Below are 22917 nucleotides of genomic sequence, written 5' to 3'. Positions count from 1 at the left end.
GTGCCCTTCGCAGAGCCAGAAGTGGCCAAAACCCCATGGCAAATCGTGGTGCACCTTGAACAGCAGGTCTAGATGGGATCATGAAGTTTAATTCAACACTCATTGTAAACAACCCATATGGCTAGTCCATCCTGGAGAATTACATTTCATGGATTTGTTCATAAAGTGTTTCCTGCGGATCTTTTGACATCAGCACATTTTTGGTTGGGTCTCTGGTGACAGCTTCAGACACTATGAAGATGAAAATGATCAACTTGCAGTTCTTACTGTTCCAGACCTGGCCATGTTGTACATCAACACAGTTACTTGAAGAGTTTTCTCTGGAAGCAGTGTGAATCATTTTCTACCTCAATGAACTCGGCATTACTTCACCATGTAGACACAACCAGAACTGCTTAGAAAAAATCCACTATGAAGTGTCTGAAGTGACCTTCAGCTTAAGAATTTCTGTGAATGAAAGATGAAAATGTAGCAACACATTTGTCTGTTGAAAACTGAATCTGCTCTGTTTATTTCACATTTAAAACTAATTTCTATCCAAGTGTAGAGCCCAATTCTCATGCCTCTGCTCTGACTGCATGGTATTGCATTAATTTTTAGAATAATCTTGCTTGTATTAAAAGGATGGTAGTAAGTGAAAAAACAAAACCCAGGGGAACTGCTGGAGTTGTGGACATAGACCTGATATGGAGAGTGTCTGGAAAGGAAGGGTGAGGAAGACAGTTACAGATATCTAGGAACTTGACTATCAGCTACGCTTTTCTCATTCAGTTTGGACTAAGCAATAATTATAGTTGTTTTGCATTCCAGAGGAGTATATTAATCTGCTACATGCAATAGAGCACAGCTGAAACTACTGTCTAACATACTTAACTCCCAGCTGTTAAAATTTTCTACACAGCCTTTATGCCAGCACGTGACTAAGTGAGAGAGATTTCAGCATGGCATTAACAACCATTGCAGCCACCTTAAGGGAAACAGTCTGAAAAAAATGTCCCTGTAAATGTACCTTCATGGAATTGTTTTGGGGAAAAAGTCTATCTTGGGCTGACTGGCCAACTTAAATGTCAAGGGGTAAATATTCTTCTTGTGGTGAATATCTAGCCAAGAGTATTTTTGTCCCTTCAACTTTTTTTCAAGGATTGTATTTATTTTTTCTGGTCACCTCTATTAAAAAGTAATTATGTAAGTCCAGAATAACTCCACCAGTGTCTACTGAGCTACACAGATTTAAAACTTACGTAGCAAAAAATGGCATTGCTCTGAGAGAGCTAAGCAGTACAGCCCTAACACAGTGAGACTGCATGGCCACATTAAGCCTCCGGGGAGGAAGGACTTCATTTACACTAACAGTGTCTTTTCATTCACAGTCTACAGCATGTACAGTCAGCCCTGGATCCTGACTTCACCATCTATCTCATGTCATAGCCTGCAAAAAACAGTTGTGCTAATGTAACTCTAGTCTGCACATCCTGGCTTGGCTGGCCCAGAGGAGTTTAACTCCCATCTCTCAAGGGTTCGGCCCCGTTCCTAGGGGCTCCCCATCAGAGGTTCCTATGTGGCACTTATGCTGTGGGGTGTTCCTCCCAGAAGTATCCCTGGTTCAGGGACTGCTGAAACGATCCCTGTCTATGTTTTCTAGTCTATACATGATTCTGAGGGCAGGGGTTTAATGTTAGCAAGGGATGAGGAGAAGCTCACCTGGTGCCTATTTATCTTCATAGTCTGTGAATATGGAGGAATTGTAGGAGGCAGAAAAGGGTTCCCTTCCCTTGTCATTTGTCACATTAACTTTTACTTGTCTTCGAGGATTTTGAACCGAGAGTTGCCTCCTCTCTTTGTATTTCACATGTGGCTGCTTTTACACTGGTCCAATTTTGACTTGATTCCTTTTGTAAGTATTTTATGACGCACAAAAACCAAAAGGGGAAAGAAAAAACCCCCACCCTCTCCAAGAGAGTCTATTGAACTTTGTTTTTCAATTACCTAACAAATTGCTGACTAAGGACAGGATAGGGCGGTGGAAATATAAGACCTAAATGCACTGTACATTCCTCATCTGTAATGACCAGAAAAAGTGRGTGTTTGTTGGTGGTTTTAGCCAATTTGCAATTTATCTTGGTTTTAACCCAAGCAGGCTTGAAACCAAGACAAACATTCTTTGATGTAATCTAATTGTGACTAAGACCGTTTGCATAAGGCTTCTGAGCTAGGATAGGAAGAGGAAAAAGACCTTGAAAGCATTCCAGTGGAAAAGTCATGTGCACTAGGCTTTTGGTTGAACCATTAAAGTCCAACAGCCCATTGTTTTAGCTGTGGTTTAAATTAATACCTGACAGCAGAGAAATTAAAGCTTTGTTGAAATCATGTATTCACTTATTCTTGTTTTTTCCAATCATGTTTGTACAATGATAGCCTCAGGTGAAGAACTAATAGGAAAAATGCCCTTCCCCTACATCCATTCCCACTCCCTTCCAAAAATATATTTAATAATCTGACTTGAAAACTGTTCCCAGAGACATTAGCCAGACCAGCCTAGTTTCAGAAACTGATGAAACTTCACATTGTTGGTTAGGCTGTCTAGAGAGTCTGGAGAGTACCGCAGTAAAGTGAAGAGGTCATGAAGGTGTGCAATACAGGTACAAGCACTGTCCAGTTTCTCTCCTTAACCAGAGCTGTGAGTCTTGCCTTCCTGAGGTTATTCCTAAAGCAGTGTCAATGACCCTTGAATGGACGCAGCAGCAAGATGGCTATTTTAAAGCTGGCTGAGGTGCCTCTTCACCAGTCGCTCTTGAGCCTGCAATGTGCAGAGGGCAAGCAGACGAGTTAGTGTGTTGGAAGGGGGAAAAGCAAATGTAAGAGACATTCTAGATTGCACAACAATGAAGATATAGCAAAGGTGCACATGCATGAATGTGATTTATATCTGCTTCTATATATGCCCATATATGCAGCAGGAATGTCAGGTTTGAATTCTGATTTCCTTTCCCATGCAATCCATCACCTCTAAATTATACCAGCATAACTCAGATAAAAATGAGGCCAAAGGATTTTTTTTTGTGCCGCAGGGTCAGCAATACGGCACCAGACCCCACATTCTGCTAGTTGTTGCAACACATTTGCTGCTAATAATCCATTATGGTTTATTTCCCAGTCTTGCAAGTACAGACTCCTGTAATTCCCACTAGGGACTTTGGATAGTGTGGTACAAGCAATTTTTGTACTGTACTAGGTACAGTAATTCAGATTTCAGATTGGCCTGAAAATTTACCAGCCTAGGCATAAAATCTGCTCATTTGACCTTTATGCTTAATGACAATGAAAACACCCAGTGATATTTTATCCTCCTGCCAAAATACCCTGTCCTCTGGGCCTGTGCTTGAGTCATAATTTGCAAGACAGCAATTGTAATTTCCCTAGGAAAGCATTCATATGCACCTGTTACTACATTATGCTTGCAAAATTAAATTAAAGACTTGAAAAATCAAAATATTAACAGTTTAAAACTCATCCATTCTATTTGGAGGTAGGCAACCCTGATGTAATGAACACATGGTATTCTGTCCCCACAACAGAAATACTTGTTAATTAGGCTGCTAAATTTTACATTTCCATGTACAAAAAGAGGTTTGAATCTTGGATGGTATCTATGCATCTCCTTCTCTTTTCTAATTTCTTCTCTATCCTAAATAATGATCTTTTTTGAATTTCATTTAAAAAAATCATTCTCTTTGCCTTGTTCATGAAGATCTATAGATGGATGAATTATTTTCCTTGGAAGTACCTTGTTAACCAGATGGCAGCATGAGGAGGGTGTGTAAAAGGATTTTGAGATCTCCACATTCTCGGTTCTTATTTCTTTGTGAAATAAGCCCATAACTGGCTCAGTGATTAGTTCAGGAGGATTTCTCTGGAGATCAGTAGATGGCTAATACATTCTTTGCATGCTCTAGGTCAACTGAAGTGGAGACTAAGAGACAGTATCTTTACAGCACAGAACATTACAACCCAGAAGAAATGCAACAATAATTAAATCAAAGGGATTTTCTAGGTGTTACTGTTCTTGTAATGTTCTCAGCAAATTCTGAAAAGCTGCTGGTTTTCAGAATAATGCCTTTATAGATTAGTGTTGCTGATTAATAAGAGCTGTTATTTATGGTGGAAATCACACAACTGCTGGGTCTAAAGGCTTCTTTGGGGCTGAAAGCTTTCTGTACAGAAAGTTGTTGTTTGGAAACAAGGGACTGGTGTGTTACTGTAAAGGATAGGTTGTAAAAGGGATGCTTAAAAGGGGCCCAATATGGTTTGGATTGCAGCCAAGGTCTTGCATAACAGGATGCCTCATAAAAGAAAGGCTTAGAGCTGTATGGTTAAAAGACAGACGTTTCTTTTGAGCAGAGATGTGCCAATGGGAGGATCACTGACAAATCTTTGTTCGCTATTATGTGTGCATATAATTAAAAAATGTTGGTGTTCACAGCCATTCCCAGATGATGTTGACTGGTTTAGAGTATCATACTTTAAAAAAGAAAAATAGAATAAGACATACCAAATGCAGTTCAGCCAAGGATATTTTTTATGGGTTAACCAATCAGATAATACTGTCCTTCAAGAAGTAGAAGTAGGAATGTCCCCAAACCTTGTGATCAGGAGCACAGAGGTCGAGGCTAGACTTGATTGCGAATCTGGGGTTACTGCCTTGCAATGGCAAACAGCATCATGATATTCAACTCAGGGTAGTCTGACAGGAGTTCAAGGAGACATTTACATTTAAGAGGCAAGACAGGAAACTTCTAGGCTGGTATCAGAAACTTCACTGAAAACTAGCTTTCTAATGACAATGGAAGGGGGCTTTTAACTCCAGCCTAATTGTCTGGCAAGTATTTTCTTGTTTTACATTTAAAATCCACCAATTGTAATTCAGATTAAGGTGTGCAAGAACTCCATTTCTGGCCCCTCTCCATTTCTAGAGGCAAAACTTGATGTCGGTCTCCAGAAACCACTACAAGCAAGTGTAACAGGCTCGCTCCTAGCATTGCAGCTCAGGAAATGAAGGAAAACTGCCTCAGTGGAAATGTCAAGCACAATCTCTTTATAATTCCCTCCCATCAACATTATAATATTTTGTCTTGAAGGCTACTGATGGTGTTGGAGCATTATATTCAGGCTTCCCTCAGCACTTTGGGGAAAAAGTCATTTGCCAAAGCCCTCTTGGGCTCCCTTCAGTAACTCCAGAACCAGGATTGACCCATTAGTCTTACATAAGAGCCATGAAGCAGGACTGTCACTCCTCAGCAGCTAAGATACAAGCGGCTTCCTRGGTATCCCAGACTGTTCAGTCAATATGTGCCTTGGTACATCCAGTTGGAAAATGACTGCCTCTGGCAAAGTTGTTTCTGCGGGGCAGGTTGGGTCACCTGTCCCCCTCTGCTCTCTGCTGGTAGGGGTAATCCCCTACAGCCCATTCCAGCAATTAATACAGAGAGCACTGGCAGTCTTGTCACTAGTTTTCCCTAATAAAATGCTGGGTATAAAGAATGCCATCAGCCACTGCCCTCTGTAAAGCTTCTTGTTCCCTGTGTTTTAGAAAAAGACAGAAAGGCTGAGGCTACTCGGATTTTCACTCAGATCACAAACACAAGCCTCTCCAGAACCTGCTATTAAAAAGATGATGGCTTAAAAGAAGATAAAATGTATGCAGTGTGACACATCCAGTACACTTTCTCTAAAGAAAGCCTAGGAGTTGCATAAAAAGAGTCAGGAGTGAACACAGAGTTTGCCAGACCTCAGTATCTAGGGCATAAGCCACAAGTTGCGTGTTTAAATTCTTCAGTGATCAAGAATAAATACAGACATGAGTATATATAGCCTAGACATGGCTTCCTCACTCTATCAAAGAAACAATGCCGAATACCGATGGGCCCTGGTAGTTCCCCTGCCATAGACAAAGTAGTTTAGGAGACAAACCTGTCTCACTTCCTGCCTTCAGCCTTAGTCTGGGATGTCTAAGAACTTGCATCTTTCAAGCTAAAGGAGACTGGTGTGCAAAATAGTCAATACAGTTGCTATATTCCATCACATTTCCTGCTGAATGTGGAAGGTGAGACAAATGCCTGGATAGCGTGACTCCAGGCACTGCCTTTCCTCATTTATTGGCCAGGTCAGAGCTTCGAGGAATCCTCATCTAACCAGCTGGGGAAGGACAGATGTTCTCCAGAAGAGTGACATCAACAACAGATGTATCTATGGTCAGCTCCTGGGCAATGCCTCCTACAGCTGCTTGCTTGCAAAGCTGTGTGAATTATCCACCCCCAGTAATCTGCTGTCCTCCCACACTACTGACCATGGTTTGATACGTATCTTAGAGGAACAGGTTAAAAACTGGTCAACAGTCATGTTTACTACAGCACCCCAAGGAGAAATCAGCTGTCAGCCTAAGAATTAAGAAAAAATTGTAGTACACAATCAAGATTCATACTTGGTATCATTGTTCTGCATGTGAGTGTAAAACCAAGACAGAAGAAGATCCTCTCAGGGACAGTTTATCTCTCAGTTTAACTGATGTAAATCCAAATCCAAAGTAGATCTTCTCCTTTCAGCATCCTGTTCCATATTTACACGGTCAAGAATGAGAGAATAAGGTTGTCAAAGCCAAAGACACTTCCTCAGTTCCCAATGTGTGGTCATGAAATAAAAAATTCGGTGTAATTACCATTTTGCAACAGGTCACTTTCTGTTTAAGTGTGCTACTGGGATACATCAAAGGAGGAGAAAAGATAGAGCCACAGCTTTAGATTGAGGAGATGAGAAGCTTGCTGAGGTGTTGCAAAGAATCGGAGAGAAATCAGGTGGGTTATTGCACTCTGGTGCCCATTTGATGCTGCTGTTCTGGTTCTGGAAGCAGAAAAGGTTCCTCTGAGCTCCAGGAAGAAGTAACAGCCCTTTGGTAGGTTAAATCAATACTTAACAAGTAAAGAAAAGCCTTCTCCATGTGCTGAGCTTCCAAGAATAACATGAACCCACTGTTGTAAGTGCTCTCCTATTTAATAACAGCCTTTTGTTTAACTATGGAAATGCTTGTGTCTAAGCAGTTGCACCACAGACTGACTCTATGCAACACTTCCAAAATGATATGCTATCATGCTATAGCTTCTTTTTGTTACTGAAGAGCCAAGCCTGTGGCAAACTGCTTGATGGAATAACAACCTGTGAGGGACAGAAAGGGGTTTTCGGCCAGTGCAGTGGGAATAAGGAAGCACATTGGCTCAGTAGTCAGAGCTGATAGAGAGAGATCAGGAGTGAGATAGCCTCCAAAAATATTTTCAGACTTAGCTATGAGTCCTCTTCAGTTAAACATCTGGACACAGATCTAAAATAGATCTGGGTCTACTCACTTCAATTATCCCACCTTTCATACATCTGGGCTTGATGATGATCTTACTGATGTCTCATTTCATTGACCTTAATAGGTTCAAATCCCAGATAAAAATCAAAAAGCAAAACTGGAGCACATAATGGGTAACAAGAGGAGAAGGAGGCCCACACTAGAGTTTATGTTAGTGGAATCAGAGATTACAATGTTATCACTCAATATATCTGCCAACGTTTTGATTTAGACATGCTATTGTATAATACTGATTTCATTCTACCACAGGCATTAAAAAATAAAATAAAATCAAGGCCTGCCCCAAAACGAAATGTAACTAAAATTCTGGCATCACCATATACTTTTTTTGCTTTGTATGTATACATTTGTGCATAGTTTGGAAAGTAACCATAGCATATTCTAACAGGAGTCAGACAGGTCAATCTCTGTGAATTCAAGATAAAGCTGCATGCCTTGAAAAAAAGGCTAGGTCTGGAGACCAGGCTTGAGATAAACAGCAATCTGAAAGATAATAGATTTGCCTGACATTGTTGTGTCCAGTAAATCATAACAAAACTTCAGAATACTGGAGAGAGGCCAGGAATTGGTGACTTACATTATTGTTTTATTATCACATTTTGGAAAGGTAAAACTAATAGCACTGTTTAATTAATATTAACTAATTCTTAACTCATAGCTGCCCAAAATTATCCTGCTCTGAACCAAAACATCCCCACTTTTCAGCCATGTTGAGAAAGTGGCCTGCTATATTAGAGGAACAGGTAACTGGGAAGAAGGGAAACAACACTCTGGAGAGGAATATGCGCCTGCTCAGGCCACGTTTTAAACTCACTGCTCATTGTCCTTTTCCTGTAACGGAGCGATATGTGTAGAAACATTTTGCCTTGTTAAAGATGAACAAAAATGACACTGCAAGGAAAACCAAGAAGGCAACTATTTCCATGACCACATTTCAGACCTCTCTATATTGTAGAACTACACTTACAAAAGGCCTTTACCCAACGCGCACATGGTGAATACATGCAAAATCTGCAGTGGACAATGTGAAGAGATGAGTGCATGCACAGGAGTAAAATACAGCCTGTGATGTACGGTACTCATTTCTGGGGCAGAGACAGTCAGAGCTTGTTGCTTCTAATTTGTCTGCTTGGTTTCTTTGCAGATATCTAGCAGTCTGGAGAACAGGCAGCTCCAGGTATTTGGTGCATGCTCAGGCAACTTGAAAAATGGAGCTGTTTTTCATGTAGAAGGCCTCCGACTTATCTCTGCTGCTGTCAAACTGCCCTTGCCGTTTCATCAGCTTCAAGAAGTAATGCCATAAAAAGGCATCTCACCAAAGTTTATGGATGTGCCCACCACWACCAACCACCTATCTTGAAAAAAATAGGCTGTTTGCTTGACAGCTGCCTTGGATGCTAGTGAGCTTGGCTCTCCTCGCTGGGACCTGTGCATCTCTGACTAAGTTACACTCCATGGTTAAATATACCTTCCATGGAGCAAATATTGGAGATGAAAACTCTTCTCTTGGATCCTGTTGCATAATGGGAAAAGGAAGAGTGACTAATTCTCGAGTACTGATATTAATATGTTGGGGTTTGTATCTAAATTCCTAATGAGCAGACTGTAAATATTTGCTTGGAGTTTCTTCTCTTGCAAGGCTAGTCAAAACTCTCTGCAAACCACTTTTTTACCATATTTGTAGTTTGATATCTTGTTTTAAAACATTTTCATCAAAGAGCTAGTAGAAGAGTTTCAAGGATCCCACTATTTTAATTCACAGGGTCAAATTCAGAGGTGAACTGTCAGTTAACTCTCTAGTGCTCAGATCTTGTCAGAACTATGAACAGCTGCTCTCTTGGTGCAGGACAAGGTCTACAGGATCTTTGCAAAAAGATAGAACTGAACACTGTCTGCCATCCTTGCTGATGGGATTTGAAGTGAATTGTCAGATTTCACTTTTTACCCCAAAATGTTCCTCTTGTGCCTTTGTCAGCAGTCAAGCCTGGATTGCTCTTACAAAATCGAATCATTGGAGTTTCCAAATGAGATGTTCCTCGCAATAGATAAAGCAATTATTTACAAGATGACTGTGTATGCTCTGTGGCTCTGTTTCCATGAGATGTGTTCATGAGATCTCCTTCAGATTTTCTTTCTTTCTTGACTTGGCAATGAAGGAAATAAAGAGCAAGTGATTTCCAGGAAGCTATGGATCAGGCTACTTACATTTCTAGCAGCACACTGGTGGCAGGGATTACCTGCTAGAGAAGGTCAGAACATTTTCTTGGTCATTCTGACCCTTCTTTTATGCTCCAAAAACTTCAGGCCTGTTTAGCTACTGTCAGGACTCCATCCTGAAAAATGAGATGTCAGGGACACACAGGATAAATCTTCTCTTGGGTATCCACCGTTAAGAGTGATGTTTAAAGCAAAATGCATAAGATTTTTAGAATATTGCACAACTACTAGCCATTCCTTACAATGTGTGTGTGTGTATGTGTGTGTGAATGCTTGTGTGTATATTCACCTGCATAAGTGTCTCGCTTCTTTATGATTCAAGACATTCAAGTGCCAAAAATATTGATGTCATCTCACCTCATGAGGCAGTCTGGCTTTCTTCAGATATCTGCTTCCAAATAAGTAAGAATGGCTATTTTTTGAGGTGTCACTTGTAGATGAACATAAAACTGGAAAAGAAGGACTGCAAAGATTCAACGTTCAGGGTCCAGCCATTTCAGCTGTAGATTTAAAGACAGAGATTGAAATGTGTAACTTGATGAAATTCAAAGTTTTAAGGATAGAGATTCCAGATTTATTGCCCGAAGTCCTTCACAACATATTGCTAAGGATCATTGAAATTCTGTAACTGTTTATTTTATACAGAAATGATCATATCAGTAATGGTATGGCAGAATGAGTTTCCACTAACTGTGGTGCAGTGACACAACATTGGCTCAAAATGGTCTTCCAAACATATAACTGAAAATGCAACAGTTCAGGAAACATCTAACAGAAAAATGGGCACTACCCAACTCCCTCTGTCTTCTTTAACTTTGAGTTCTCTTCTGTGTGCTTGGCTGACCGCAAGATAAACTTTTCCACCTTCATTCTCCAAATCTGTACTTCATGCAGATGATTTAAAATGAAATTTTTCCTGTGAAGTGCTGAGAGTGATTCAGACCAATCATCTCCTTTACTATGATGGAAAATTAGGAAATAAAGAATGACGGTTATTTCATTTAGAAAATCAGCTACTTTAACCTGCTGTTGCATTATCCTTTGTCGGATAAAGTAACAGGTGTGGATGTATAATAGACCAAGTCTGTAGCTACAGCTCTTCCATGTTGGATATACCTAGTGATGTGGGAGAAGCAGTTGGTATTTACAACATCAATAAGACATGGGTTAAAGAATGGTTAAGTCATCTCTATCATCATTGTTCAGAAATGAGATGCAGGCATAACCTATCATCTCCCACAGGTCAGGCACCCCTCCACCTGTTGGATCACACCCTATGGCTATATATCTTCCTCAGGAGGAGGTTCTTGCACATTGGAAAAGTGACACTTTACAGTCAAGATCTTCCTTGCAGAATTTGGAGGAGGTTTTTTGTTCCAAGGAACTTGCCCTCAAATGTGGGACTTGATGAAAGAAACAGATTAGTCTCTAGTGAGGTTGAAAGAGCTATACCCACTTACCACTAGTACAGAGCCTGGCCACCTTAATCAAAAATGAAAAAGCAAGACAAAACAACTTGACCTCATCTGACCTCTTCCATGCAAATTCAATCATTAAATGCACTAGAGGACAAATATAAAGCAATAGCAAGAGAGAAAACAGCCCTTTTCTGATGACATTTAGAGTAAGTTGAGAAGTCAGCATGGTCATGCAAAGGATAAAAGGTATGCCCCAGTGCTAGGTTTCACTATCAGCTGGCTGGTTGCATCAAGAGACATGAGGGGGCAGACTGAGCAGGAAGACAGGATGTCTATACAACCTTCAACATCAGATCATAAGAATGTTCACACAGGATAAGGCCAGAAGTCCATTTCTCCAGCCTCTTGTGATCTACACTTTAGAGATTTCTAGATCCAGAGCTACTATTTTTGTGTTCAAGCTCCCAGCTACGAATATAGTCCCAAAAGAACAAGAGGGGGTCTTTCAAAAATGCCTGACAGTTAGGTGGAACCTGACAAGTCCTGTGCTCCTATGCTATCTGTCTCCTCTGTACGGAATTAGAGCTAGGAGGTCTCTATCCACTCTGTACCTTTCCTTTCCAGGGCATGTGAGGGTCCATTGAGCAGGGTAAGTTAACAATTGACTCAGCTCTAAATGCCCTGGTTGTTTTTTGTTGATATAAGTCATTGTGACACAGTTTTTGGTGTGAGAGTGATTACTGGAGACAGAGCACTCCCATGCCAGGCATTTTTATTAGTGTCTGAGCAATGTTGGACTTGAGAATCAATTAGTCACTGAATCTGTCCTGAATTACAATTATATTCAGTGACTAATTGTGTGTGTTGTGGTCATCCTTCCCCTCCTCTAATGTGTTCCTGCTAATTAAGGATCACAAGAAGATCTCTTTCAGCCTATTATGTGGATGCAGGTGGGAAGGAAGATGCTCATGGAGAGGTGAAGGCTGCTGGAGTTAAGGGAGTTTGCAGTACAGCTAATTTTTACCATTTGTTTAATCTATTACTAAGGGTCATTTGTCAAACTGCGGCTGCTGCTCCTGCCCCTCCTCCTCTTGTTCACAGTAATGAACGGCCTGGGAAAAAGTTATTCCCTTTCCAAAGGATCTGCAAAGAGGAAGAGTTGATGATAATGGTCATGAGAAGTGAGGGAGTTGCGCATGGATCACTTCCCAGGACACAAAGGCTGTCTGCACACACTGCACCCAGGAAATGAGGCTAATCAACACCTGCTTACAAGGACAGTGAAAAGAGTGTCCTCTTGATGATGGTGAGGCTGGGGTCTTTGCTCCTTGCTTCCTGAGGTAAGTTGCTGAGCACAGTACCCAAGCAATATGCTGACTGTCTCCACAGGACTTTGTCTGAAGCCGATGGGGAGCTGCTCCTCAAAGGATGAGGACTTGGGCCTTGCATTGTTCGGTACAAAACCAACTTGTCATTCAGCCAAAAGAMAAAGGCAGGGACAAAGTGACAACATCACATAAAAGTTGCAGAGAACATTTTCATGGTAGAAACTTCAACTGCTGTGGAATGTACTCCATGGGGGCAAGCACCAACTGTGCTCTGCCAGCTGATGATAAGTGGTTTGTAGGACCTCTTGGTGAGAAAATGAATGAACTTTTCAGTTAGAAGTTTGATGGTAAAGTAAATGGTGGTATATGAGATATTTGAGGTTTAGTAGTCTGTCAGGTTTGTGACAGTTTTGGAAAAAAATAGAAAATAGTTTGGTAAATTCAGTTTGGTCATTTCACTTTGGGTCTAATTATTCTATCAGCAAAAGCAAGCTGGTCCATCAGCTTGGAAAGCAATATAGTGACATTGCCTGCAGCTGTTGTGTCACATTAAATCTCAATAGTCAAACTCCACTTTTTAGAAGAGCTTTTATTTTTATCTGGTGTGATTTCACTGGAGACAGTAGAAGTTGTCTCTGTGTTCTTTCTATATAAAAAACAAGTGTATGTGATTAAAGAGCTTTTACAGAGACAGGAAATAAAATCAAGTCAGGAAAAAGAACAAACAGATTAGCCAGGTGCCATCTCTAAAAGGGAGTGCTTTTCAAAGAGAAAAAGCTGTGTTAGTGAGCCAGTCAAATGATCAGAGTTCTCCTGTGGTCTTACAGACCTTTGGAAGGATTGCAGTTAAGGTGTTCAGTTTAATAATTAATAATAGTTTAATTAACTGAAGATTAGTTATTTAGCTGTTGGAGTGATTGTCTCTTTCTCAGCGTGGCTGGCTTTGTGATACCAAGATGAGCTTGAGATGGCTTGCCTTTTTTATGTATTTGGAATGTGGTGTTTTCTTCTTTAGAAATGGGGGAATGTTAACTAACAAAAATGTAAGAGGAGACTTTTTGGGCAGTTTACTCCAGACCTCTAGTATCACAAGCTGGAGCTAGGTCCACTCTGTAGTACTGACTATGCTCTTGGCTTCCTGAATTTCCACGAAAGAGACCTGACTGAGGCATGCTGTGCTATGCTTCTTGCTTTGCCTTCTAACCACAGTCTTGGACTCTTTCTCCATGTAAAACAGAATGCAAGGAGGCAGGAGAAAGATGGCACTCACCAGGTTTCATCCTGACATGGAAGTAAGCCCAGGCCCCACAGTCTAGACACAGCAACATGCAATCCTCTTACCTATTCCCTTTCAAGCACTGGTTAAACTCCATCCAAAAAGCACTTTGGCATTCTGCTTGCAATTCTTCTATCAGAAAGTTCTTCCAACACCTTCATTGTTTGGATTATTGGCAACCTACTTCTACTTTTCCTAATTTTATTCAGGCCTGGTTAGTGTTTGTTTGTTCATGTGTTAAGGTTATATTTTAGCTTAAATAGCTCTTCTCATCTCTCTGAGGTTTACCTCTTCTTGATATATTTGCAGTCAGCAGTCACATCCCCTCTCAGCCCTTGTTTTGCTGAGCAAAAATAGCTGATTTCTACTAATCCCTTGTAAAATGTATTCTTCATAAGAACACCGCGTTACAGAATAACAGGCATAGATAACTGCACTTGCAGTCAGCACCTACTACAGAATCTTCCTATGCTAGAAAAGGAATTGTAACACACTTCAGCTCGTAATTCAAGGCCAACATTTTCTAACGCAGAGGCTAAAGTCCTTAATCTGTGATGAGGCATATAAGTAAAAGGTCTCTTATACTAATGTGATGAGCACTTTGATTGCCTATTAACGTCAGTGTCTAAATAAATTTTTTATTAACTAAGATCTTGAAGTGCTAAGCATCAGCACCAATGCTGGACAATGTTGCCCTAATTGCTGGTCTTTTCTACTGTATTTCATCATATCCACACTATCTGTTCACGGGCACCCAGATCTCACTAGTTATTATAGCTCCTGACACCTGTCTGGATTATGTAAATCTTATTTCCTCCTCTACATATGCCAACCTGAATCAAAGAGGAGATATGCATTCTCCAAGGTCAGAGAAAGTCAGAAGTAGTCAAAGGAAATGACTAGTCGGGGATTCAATTCCCCAGACTCCTCCTGTGATCTTGCTCTATCCCAAAGGAAATCAGAAAAGGAAGAAGACCAGAAAAGTAGTCAAAATGTTTTGGGAGGTAGTTGCTGATTAAGAGGTGTGGTGATGAGGTTATATTTAAGATTTCTTTCCACTTTTGTTTAACTGTCTACATCCAGATAAAATCAGTGGACATTCTGGATATGCTTTGGAGGGTACAGTTTAGCTTTTCTTTGATTTTGTCAGGCTGTACACTGAAAGGACAGGAAATGTCCATCTTTCTTATCCCATTAACCATTTTAGTTTTCAGCATTTTCAGTAGTTGTTGGTAGTAATTGTTGGCATTGGTCTGTCAGTTCGCTGGGAAAGAAGTGGCCTTTGTGCAGTTTTGTCCGTAAATGGCCTACTGCAGTCCCTGTTTGTGTTTCATAAGTGTTTCGCCTCTATAAATAATATGAGGGTGCAATGCCCCAGCTCTTTGTTCTCGGCATCTTAATTTCCTTTCAGTCAGTATCTTTCTTTAATTCTCTCTTCCCTTTTACTTATCTTTAATGAGTAAGATCAGAATGGACCTATCCTTTGTTTATTGAAATATTCTGGCTACAGCTTCTTCAATCTGCTTTTATATTTTAGATTAATTCATCATGGCAATGGGAACTCATGGAAATGACCCATATTTATTTACTGATTTAGCCTTACTGTGAATGTCTCTGCACTGAGTGCTATGAGCACTCGCCTCAGTCCATCAATCCTAGCTTCTCCAGTTACATAGGCAAAAATGTAAGAAATTCCTTAATTTATTACAGAGTTTTTAGGTTTTCTTTCAAGTAGTTTCTTCTCAAATTTCAGGAATGCAACAAAAATCTGAGGTATTTCAATAGAAGTTTTCAAATGATGGCAAGCCATTGAAATTGCATTAAAAATAGGAGACATAATTTATTTGGTGTGACTGTACAATTTTGCAAATGTCTGTCTTTTATTTACCTTGACTGCTACATTATGAGATTTAAAACACCTTTTCGTGGCACAGACTTCCCCCTATCCAAAGTTTTTTCTGCAAAATCTTTTTTCTTTCTCTGCTGGCTCCCTCTTCCTTCCTCACAGCCCTGCTCCCTAAGGAAATAACTGCCTTCTTCGTACTTGACCATTRTTTCCAGTCCCTTGCTGCCTGGAATTGAATGTTGGCTTGCAAGAGAAATACAACCTAGGGACACTTTTGCTGAACTCATTGGTTACAGTTTGCTAAAGACAGAGCTAAATTCTCAGCTGGAGTAACTCGTTTCATTTCCACTGACTTTCAAGAGGCTCTGAAGTCTAAGCTAAGCTGGACTGTGTTACTTTTGTGCTGGAGAGTATCTCATCCATTAGAAATGCAGCTGAAGTTGGACTCAGAAGGTGAAATACTGTTTGGAATTAGATGGCCACAACCTGATCCTCAGTACCCAAAAGAGTGGATAGATGCAAGTGCCACAGCCCTGTGTGGCCTGCCTTACACTCCAGCAGGATAGCCTGATGATACCTAAGCACCTTCTTTCCCTGTGGACCTGTTGCTCTGCCCTGGTCCTCCTCTCACTTCCATCGTTCCCTGTCCCCACATCCTTGTCCTCACCAGAAGGCCAGCATGTGCTGGTGGCACAGACACTAGGCTGGACCCTGACCTGGGAGTGTTTGTGCCTGCAGGGTCAGCTGTGTCCATGCTTAATCCCCTGACAAGGCCAAGATTTAGATCCTGCCACTTGGACTTCCTTGTCTAGTGCAAACCCTTCTGGTATAACAAACACATTTTCACAGCAATGTGAGATCTGGCCAAAACAGGGCTTGTAAGAGCTGGGAATTGAAGCTAGAACCCAGAAAGAAATTTGAGGAAGTAGTGGAACAAGCCTGAGAACTCATCTGCTTTGGAGAAATGTCGTGGCAAGATGACATGAACTCACAGTGGTAATGCACTGTTCTGTTATGGCAGCTTGGGCCCCCCTTGGGTCATCAGACATCTTTTAGGTGATGTATTGTCATTTGGTATAGTAATTCAGTCCTCCTGAACCTAAAAGGTAATTCTGTGAACAGCAGCAGTCTGCAGATATGCATCTACTCAAATCTTAGCCAAAGCATAAGAAACTTCCTTTTTTTTACTCTGGGGGATATGGGTTTTCTCTCCAGTGCTCTGGCAAAAGCAGGAGGCAATAGACAATTGAGTTGAGGTACTTCAAGTCTTCTGAGGGGGACAAAAAAGTTGAACTTTTATCTTCTTCTGGTCTGACCACTGGTCAGCCTATTCATTCTACTCCTCCTTCTGTCTGCTTGGGATTCATCTGAACTAAATACTTATCTGTGTCATCCATAAGATCTTATGGCACAAATAACCCTTGCAGAGAACAGTCCAAAAGATGAAAAAGTTAAAGTAAAAATGTCACTGAAGCAGATTCTGGCCTTTTTAAGTCTTGTTTCCTACAGGGAAAACACAATATATTGTTGTTATTGACTGGACTTTTTTTGTAGTGGGGAAATTGGTCCCCCTTCATGTGTAGCTGTACACACCAGAGTCATGAGGGCCAACAAGCTTCCCTGGAGCCTTAGAGCACCCTGAGCTACATGAGGAGGGAGAGGAGATTAAGAAGAGGAAACAAAAACAGCAAAGGAGAAATAATATTTTACAGAGTCAGGTGCAAATCTGCTGGTTATGGTTACACTCTGGGGCAGTATCCCAAGGGCCCAGATACAGCCCATGCAGAGCCCTGGGAGGTAATCCGCCTAAAATACAGCCATTAGTACAGAACACAGTCACTGCTTTTCCCACAGGCCAACTTAAATAATACATATTTAATGTGATGACAGGTTCTGGGGGGATGGGCACCCAAAGAGAAAAAGAAGAAAGGCCCAGAGCACCACGCGAGCTGGGGAGACACTCAGATTTGATTTCAGACATTAGCAACACTTGGAGTGACTGGCATGTGATGAAAGAGAAAATTTAACCCTGCCTTACATGGTGGATTATTGAAGCACTGATGGGAAAAATGTCCCATTTCCACAGCTTTAAGCATTAGCACCAAAAGACCTTTCTGCTCACTGCTCGAAATGCCTGAGTGATCTTTCACCTAAATGGCCTGCATGAAGCTGAATAATTTTTATAGTTCTCCTTTAACTTTTGCCTAAAGAGAGTGTGCATGTGTGCATCCAGCTCTACTCTCCCCTCCTCTCACAGCTACAAACGCTTACACTCCTCCTCGTTGCCTAATATCACATCCTCGTTCATACCCTGACTTCAGTCGTTTGTGCTCAGCTACAGAGAACAAAGAACTGGGGCAGAACAAATCCATGTAAACTACTTCTTAGCACTATATATAGATAGGTAAAGACTCTTTTGTGTCTGGTGGGGTCAGATAATCAAAAGATCTTATAAGAGACTGGAGTTATTYTATCTCCAGTACCAGGAAATGGGTATGGCAACTGGAGAGAAGAAAAATTTCTCTGTAGACTGGTAGGTTTCGCTAGATGAAACACAAGCTGTCATTAGACTCATGCTAAATAGAAGTAGGAAATCTTTCTAATTCTTTTATATCTGTAACTGTGAAGGAAATGAACATTTAAAATGCCAACACAGCAGTCAGATAGGGGATATTGAAGTGTTTATAAAGGGATGGTCTGTAGCTGAATTTCATATACTGACATTCTTAGTTGAACCTTGATCCAGCAAAGGACTTAATCATGTGTAACTTTAAAACTATTTGTGATCTCCATGGTACTATTTGTATGCTCTTAAAGTAGCAAAGCAGCAGAAGTGCTTTGGTGTCTCAGAAAATGGCCCAGCACATTTTGAATCATGGGCATGGGGCTCAGTTTCTATGTAACTCCATCAACTTTGCTACCTAGTGTTGGCTCATCAGCTTAAAAATTAAACCTTGGTCTCCCTTTCATAATTAAGGCAGGTTTAATTTTGTCAGGATCAGGTAACAGTCCAAACAGTAAACTTGGGACAGGTTCATCACATGTTTCAGAAGTTTATGAACCCAGGTTGATATGAGGTGAAAGCCCATGTTAAGCAAAACTCCACCCTTGTAGGTAAGTTTTGCCCAATTTGCTGTGAGAAATTCAAATTTAATTGCAGGAGGAGGAAGAAACTTCAGAAAAGAGTTTTTAGAAGTCTATGTGAAAAGCTTCTAAATACAAAATAAATTTTGTTTTAAAAAACAAATTTACTCCACTTTAGAGGTAATTATATGCAGAGGAATTTAGATTTCATTTACTTGACAAAATCTAAGAGGAAAGACTGTATTCCCAAAGTGAAAGTTAGAGCAACATGTAAGAGGCATTGGAATGAGATAGTAAGATATCCAAAAACAGTCCCAAAGACACACAATAGATTTGGGAGTGCTCTTTCAGAGAGTTATTCTTCCTCAGGCCAGCAGCCCCAGAAACTACAGTTGGGTTGGTACTTTATATAAATTCTAGACTTTATATAAATTCTAGACTAAAACTGAATGCTCACCCAGGCATTTTAACCTAGTTCTTTTAGACAATATCTTTGTCATACACAAGGCAATGGAAAGAATAAAAAGGAAGTTAATATACAAGAAATTTCATTACAGAAAAGAAAGCAGGTGTCCCTGAAACAGCCATGGAGCCCCAGCTTGGCAGACATTTTCAATTTGTTTAGAAATAATTTTGCTGTCAATTTAAAATTTCATGTGCCCAGCTTGAATTCTTTCCTCAAATCCCCTAATTTTTGGAAACTCAGGAGTGTTTTCTTATATGGAAGAGGGGGCAGATGCACAGCTGTACTCAGTTTTAAATCAAATTTTAATGTTTCATGTGTCACTCTGAAGTCTACTTTTAAAACTATTTTGTCTCCATTTGTTAGCCCTTTGACCCATGGAGAAGTTTGACTCATGAATTCTTGCTCCCTACGGTGCATTTCCTGGAGTAGCAGGTCTTACAGCTCAGCACTGCTCTGTTCAAACAAAACAAAAATCCAGCCATGAGACACACAGAAGGCAGGTTGAGCCTTTAATCTTACCAGTGAGCAGGAGACTGAGGAGAGCATCTATAACTCATTAAATCTTCAATTTTCTGCCTCTCCTTGAGGCTTCTCATCATTCCCTGTGGGACTGCCAGGGAAATCGGACTCACTTCAAATGCCTTGTACATTTTGGGTATAAAAACTGCTGCAGAGAAGGGAACAGAGCCATGGGATAAAGCCTCCCATCAGATAGCCAGGCATAACTCTCATTGCAAATAGACTAGTCATGGCAGAAGATGAAAGCTGGCTTCCAGGTGCCATGAAAAAGAGCAAGGAAAAACCTCCACCCATGCTGGTGTCACAGCAGTGGTGTCCCTACATGCAGTGCCTCCTGCAGCAGGCATGGCTTCTCGCCAGCTGCGTCTGCCCACCATTTAATTGGTGACAGTAGTTTGCAAAGACATCTCCCAGCTCACTTTAAACCAGCTGACTTGAGCACTGTTAGCAGTATAAGCCTTATCAGTAGGTAACTCGATGCGGCTTAATTTCCTGAGTATTTACTCTTGCTTTGCAGCCTATGCAGAGAGCTCTTCAACCTATTGAATTAGTTTGGGCATACAAACAAGAAGACAGCCATGGAGGGAGAGTAACTCACTTGTAGTATGGTCTTTGAAACTCTTTGCTGCTCTGTCCTGAACTTCCAGGCCAAGCTTCTTTTCACCCTCAGCCAGTCTCTGCCACTACTAGTTAGTGGTCTGCCCTCCAAACTGAACCCCTTGGTCCATGGAGCATGTACATGGTATGAGGATACCATGTTCATCTCTCTGAGACTGTCCTGTCATTGTGCAGAAGATCTGGCTGTAAGAAACCCCTTTTTGACCACTTATCTCTGTATTTCATTTGAGGGCATAACAGTTTCTCTTCCTTGGTTCTTTTGGCTCCCTGGGATCTCCTCTTTCTCTTGATGCTTCTCGGTAGGTGCCATCGTTGCTTCTGTCTTTTGAGTTCATTGTCCATTTGGTGTTTGGTTGTCTTCTTTTCTCCTCTGCCTTTTATACCCAGGTGACTTCAGTCACACCTTAGACTTCAAAAACAAACCCTATGTTGACCAACTTTCCTTTCTGTCTTGGCTTCTCCTTTTCTATTCTACTTAACATTTCTGCCTGTCGCTTCACCCTCCCATCTGGCTGTGCAGAGCCAGAACAACGTGCACTGAATGCTGTTCCTTTGCAATATTCCCCCTTGCTTCTCTCACAGACAGTAACTCCACTGTTATCTACATATGCATCGCCACTGGTAGATTTGATTCCTCTCTCTCCTCCCTCTTCATCACTCTGGCTTGTTACTGAATTCTGTAGAGTATTTTCTTCCTTTCCAACACTATCCTTGTTTTTCTTCCTATGCTTACTACTATGTGCTTTGCTCAGACATTGATTAACTCTTGCTTTGATCTTTTCCACTTTCTCCTGTCTGCTCTCTGCAGCTCTCTGTTCACAGCCCTGCTGGAAAGACTTCACACAGACCGCCTCTACAAGCATCACCTTTCCCTTCTCCTCAGACACAACTTCCCATGCAAACCCTTTCAAAGATTCTCATCGGCATCCCAGGRTAAAGCTGAGTCTCTTTTGTCTTTCTCTTTGAACTTCCATCGAGCTCCTCTCCAGCTGACTTCCTTGCTTTTGTGTCATATCATTCCTTGTCCCATTTGAATAGCTCAGGGCTGGTCTCTCATGGCTCTCCCCATGCACAGTATGCTCTTCTATATCTTATATATATATAAGGAGCCCTCAAAATTCATGTATTCAAATTTCTTTTCAGCTTTGAGGCTCAGAAACATACTTTTAAAAAGAAATCTGGTATTCTCCCTTGTTAATATTGCTTCAGGAGATGAACCTTTAGGGAAAGATGCACTTTTAAGAAAAATACGGAATACCATGAGACTTCAGATGATATTGTAAATTTTTGGCAGCCTTGTAGTTTCAAAGACCCACACCCTTTTGTTTTTGCCTCAGACCCGAGGTAAGTATGTGGTTAAATCTCCACCTCATACCCTCTTTGTGCTGCTAATAATTCATAAGAGGAAGATTGCTTTCCTTCCCATTCCCGTGCTGCAGATGCTAAGACAACTATCTCCATTGTACTCCCAGGGAAATTGGGCCCTACTTTTCTACAGTTAACAATTGTTTTTTCTTAATGGCAAATACCTTTCAGCCAAACCAAAAGCCTGAGGAAAAGCAATTTTAGGTTCACTTCTTAGATAAGAAAGAAAATTCCTTCCTGTTACTGATTCCATAAAGGAGAATGAACTAACCTGCAGAGGCTGATAAAGTCAGCCCTGTATTTCAGCTCTGGCTGTGGGCTATGTTAGCACAGAATACAGACAGCTCACGAGGGATTAATGCAAGAGATATAGAATAAAGAAAATCATTTGGTTCTCCCACTCCCCTGAGGGGAACTGTCTTTGTTTTCCAGTACTGAGACTGCAATGATACTGTTGATGATCTTCCTACAGTGACTGTAATTCATAACTTTCTGGATAAGTCACTTGGGGGCAAACACTTCTAAGTTTTCAGATTTTTCTGATGAGCCCCAAGGAGTCTTTTGTCACTCACCAGTATTCCCAGAGTGGTAGGTGTTTGCTTGGAGAAGAAACTAGGAGACGCTCGTTCATCACTTTATTGACGCAACATAGCGCTCCTCCTCATTTGGGTGTGAACATCAGGATGGCTCCCATTGCTTTACCTGCCCAACTATGCCAGTGTGCACAGGTTGCAGCTTTGGGTCTATGCATAGTTTGAAAATTAAAATTGAAGATTTTGAAGAGTTAATAGTGAATGCAATACTAACTCATACCTATACTGGTAAGGCCATGAATGTAAACGTTATTCTCTGAGCACCCTCCAAGATCCCCATGGGTCTCATGTAATAAATGTTTTTGGCAGAGATGTATTCCGCTCTGTTCCTGGCACTGATGCTTGTTTCAGTGTTTGTTTTATTTTGCTTTGAGCTTAATAATTGGCAAGTCTTAGAGTGGCAGCTGGACCAGCTCACCATGTGCCCAGGGAGCAAGGGGATGCTGTTGAACAGCAGTGCACTGCTGTCAGAGTGATGGCTTGCTTGAAAGGCGGTGACAAGTGGTACAAGAGTAGGAAATGTGTTTTCCAAACATGCAACTTTAACCACTTTCCCTCTTTCAGCTTTTCTTTCCATCTGCCTCATAGGTACAGATACGTACATCAGCACACACACACACACGCACACACACAAATACATCAAGCATTTTTGCTTGCCTGCCCTTGCATGGATAAACCCTCAGGCTGTTTTTTCAAAAAGACAAAGGGAAAAAACGTTCCAACATATGGATTTTGCAGGAAACAGGAAGTAGGTGACAGCAACTGGGGCTGTGACCTGGCAG

Source organism: Apteryx rowi, unplaced genomic scaffold, assembly GCF_003343035.1.
Source record: "Apteryx rowi isolate R43461 unplaced genomic scaffold, aptRow1 scaffold_66, whole genome shotgun sequence".
In the NCBI taxonomy this organism is placed as follows: Eukaryota; Metazoa; Chordata; class Aves; order Apterygiformes; family Apterygidae; genus Apteryx; species Apteryx rowi.
This window is presented reverse-complemented; position numbering follows the sequence as displayed.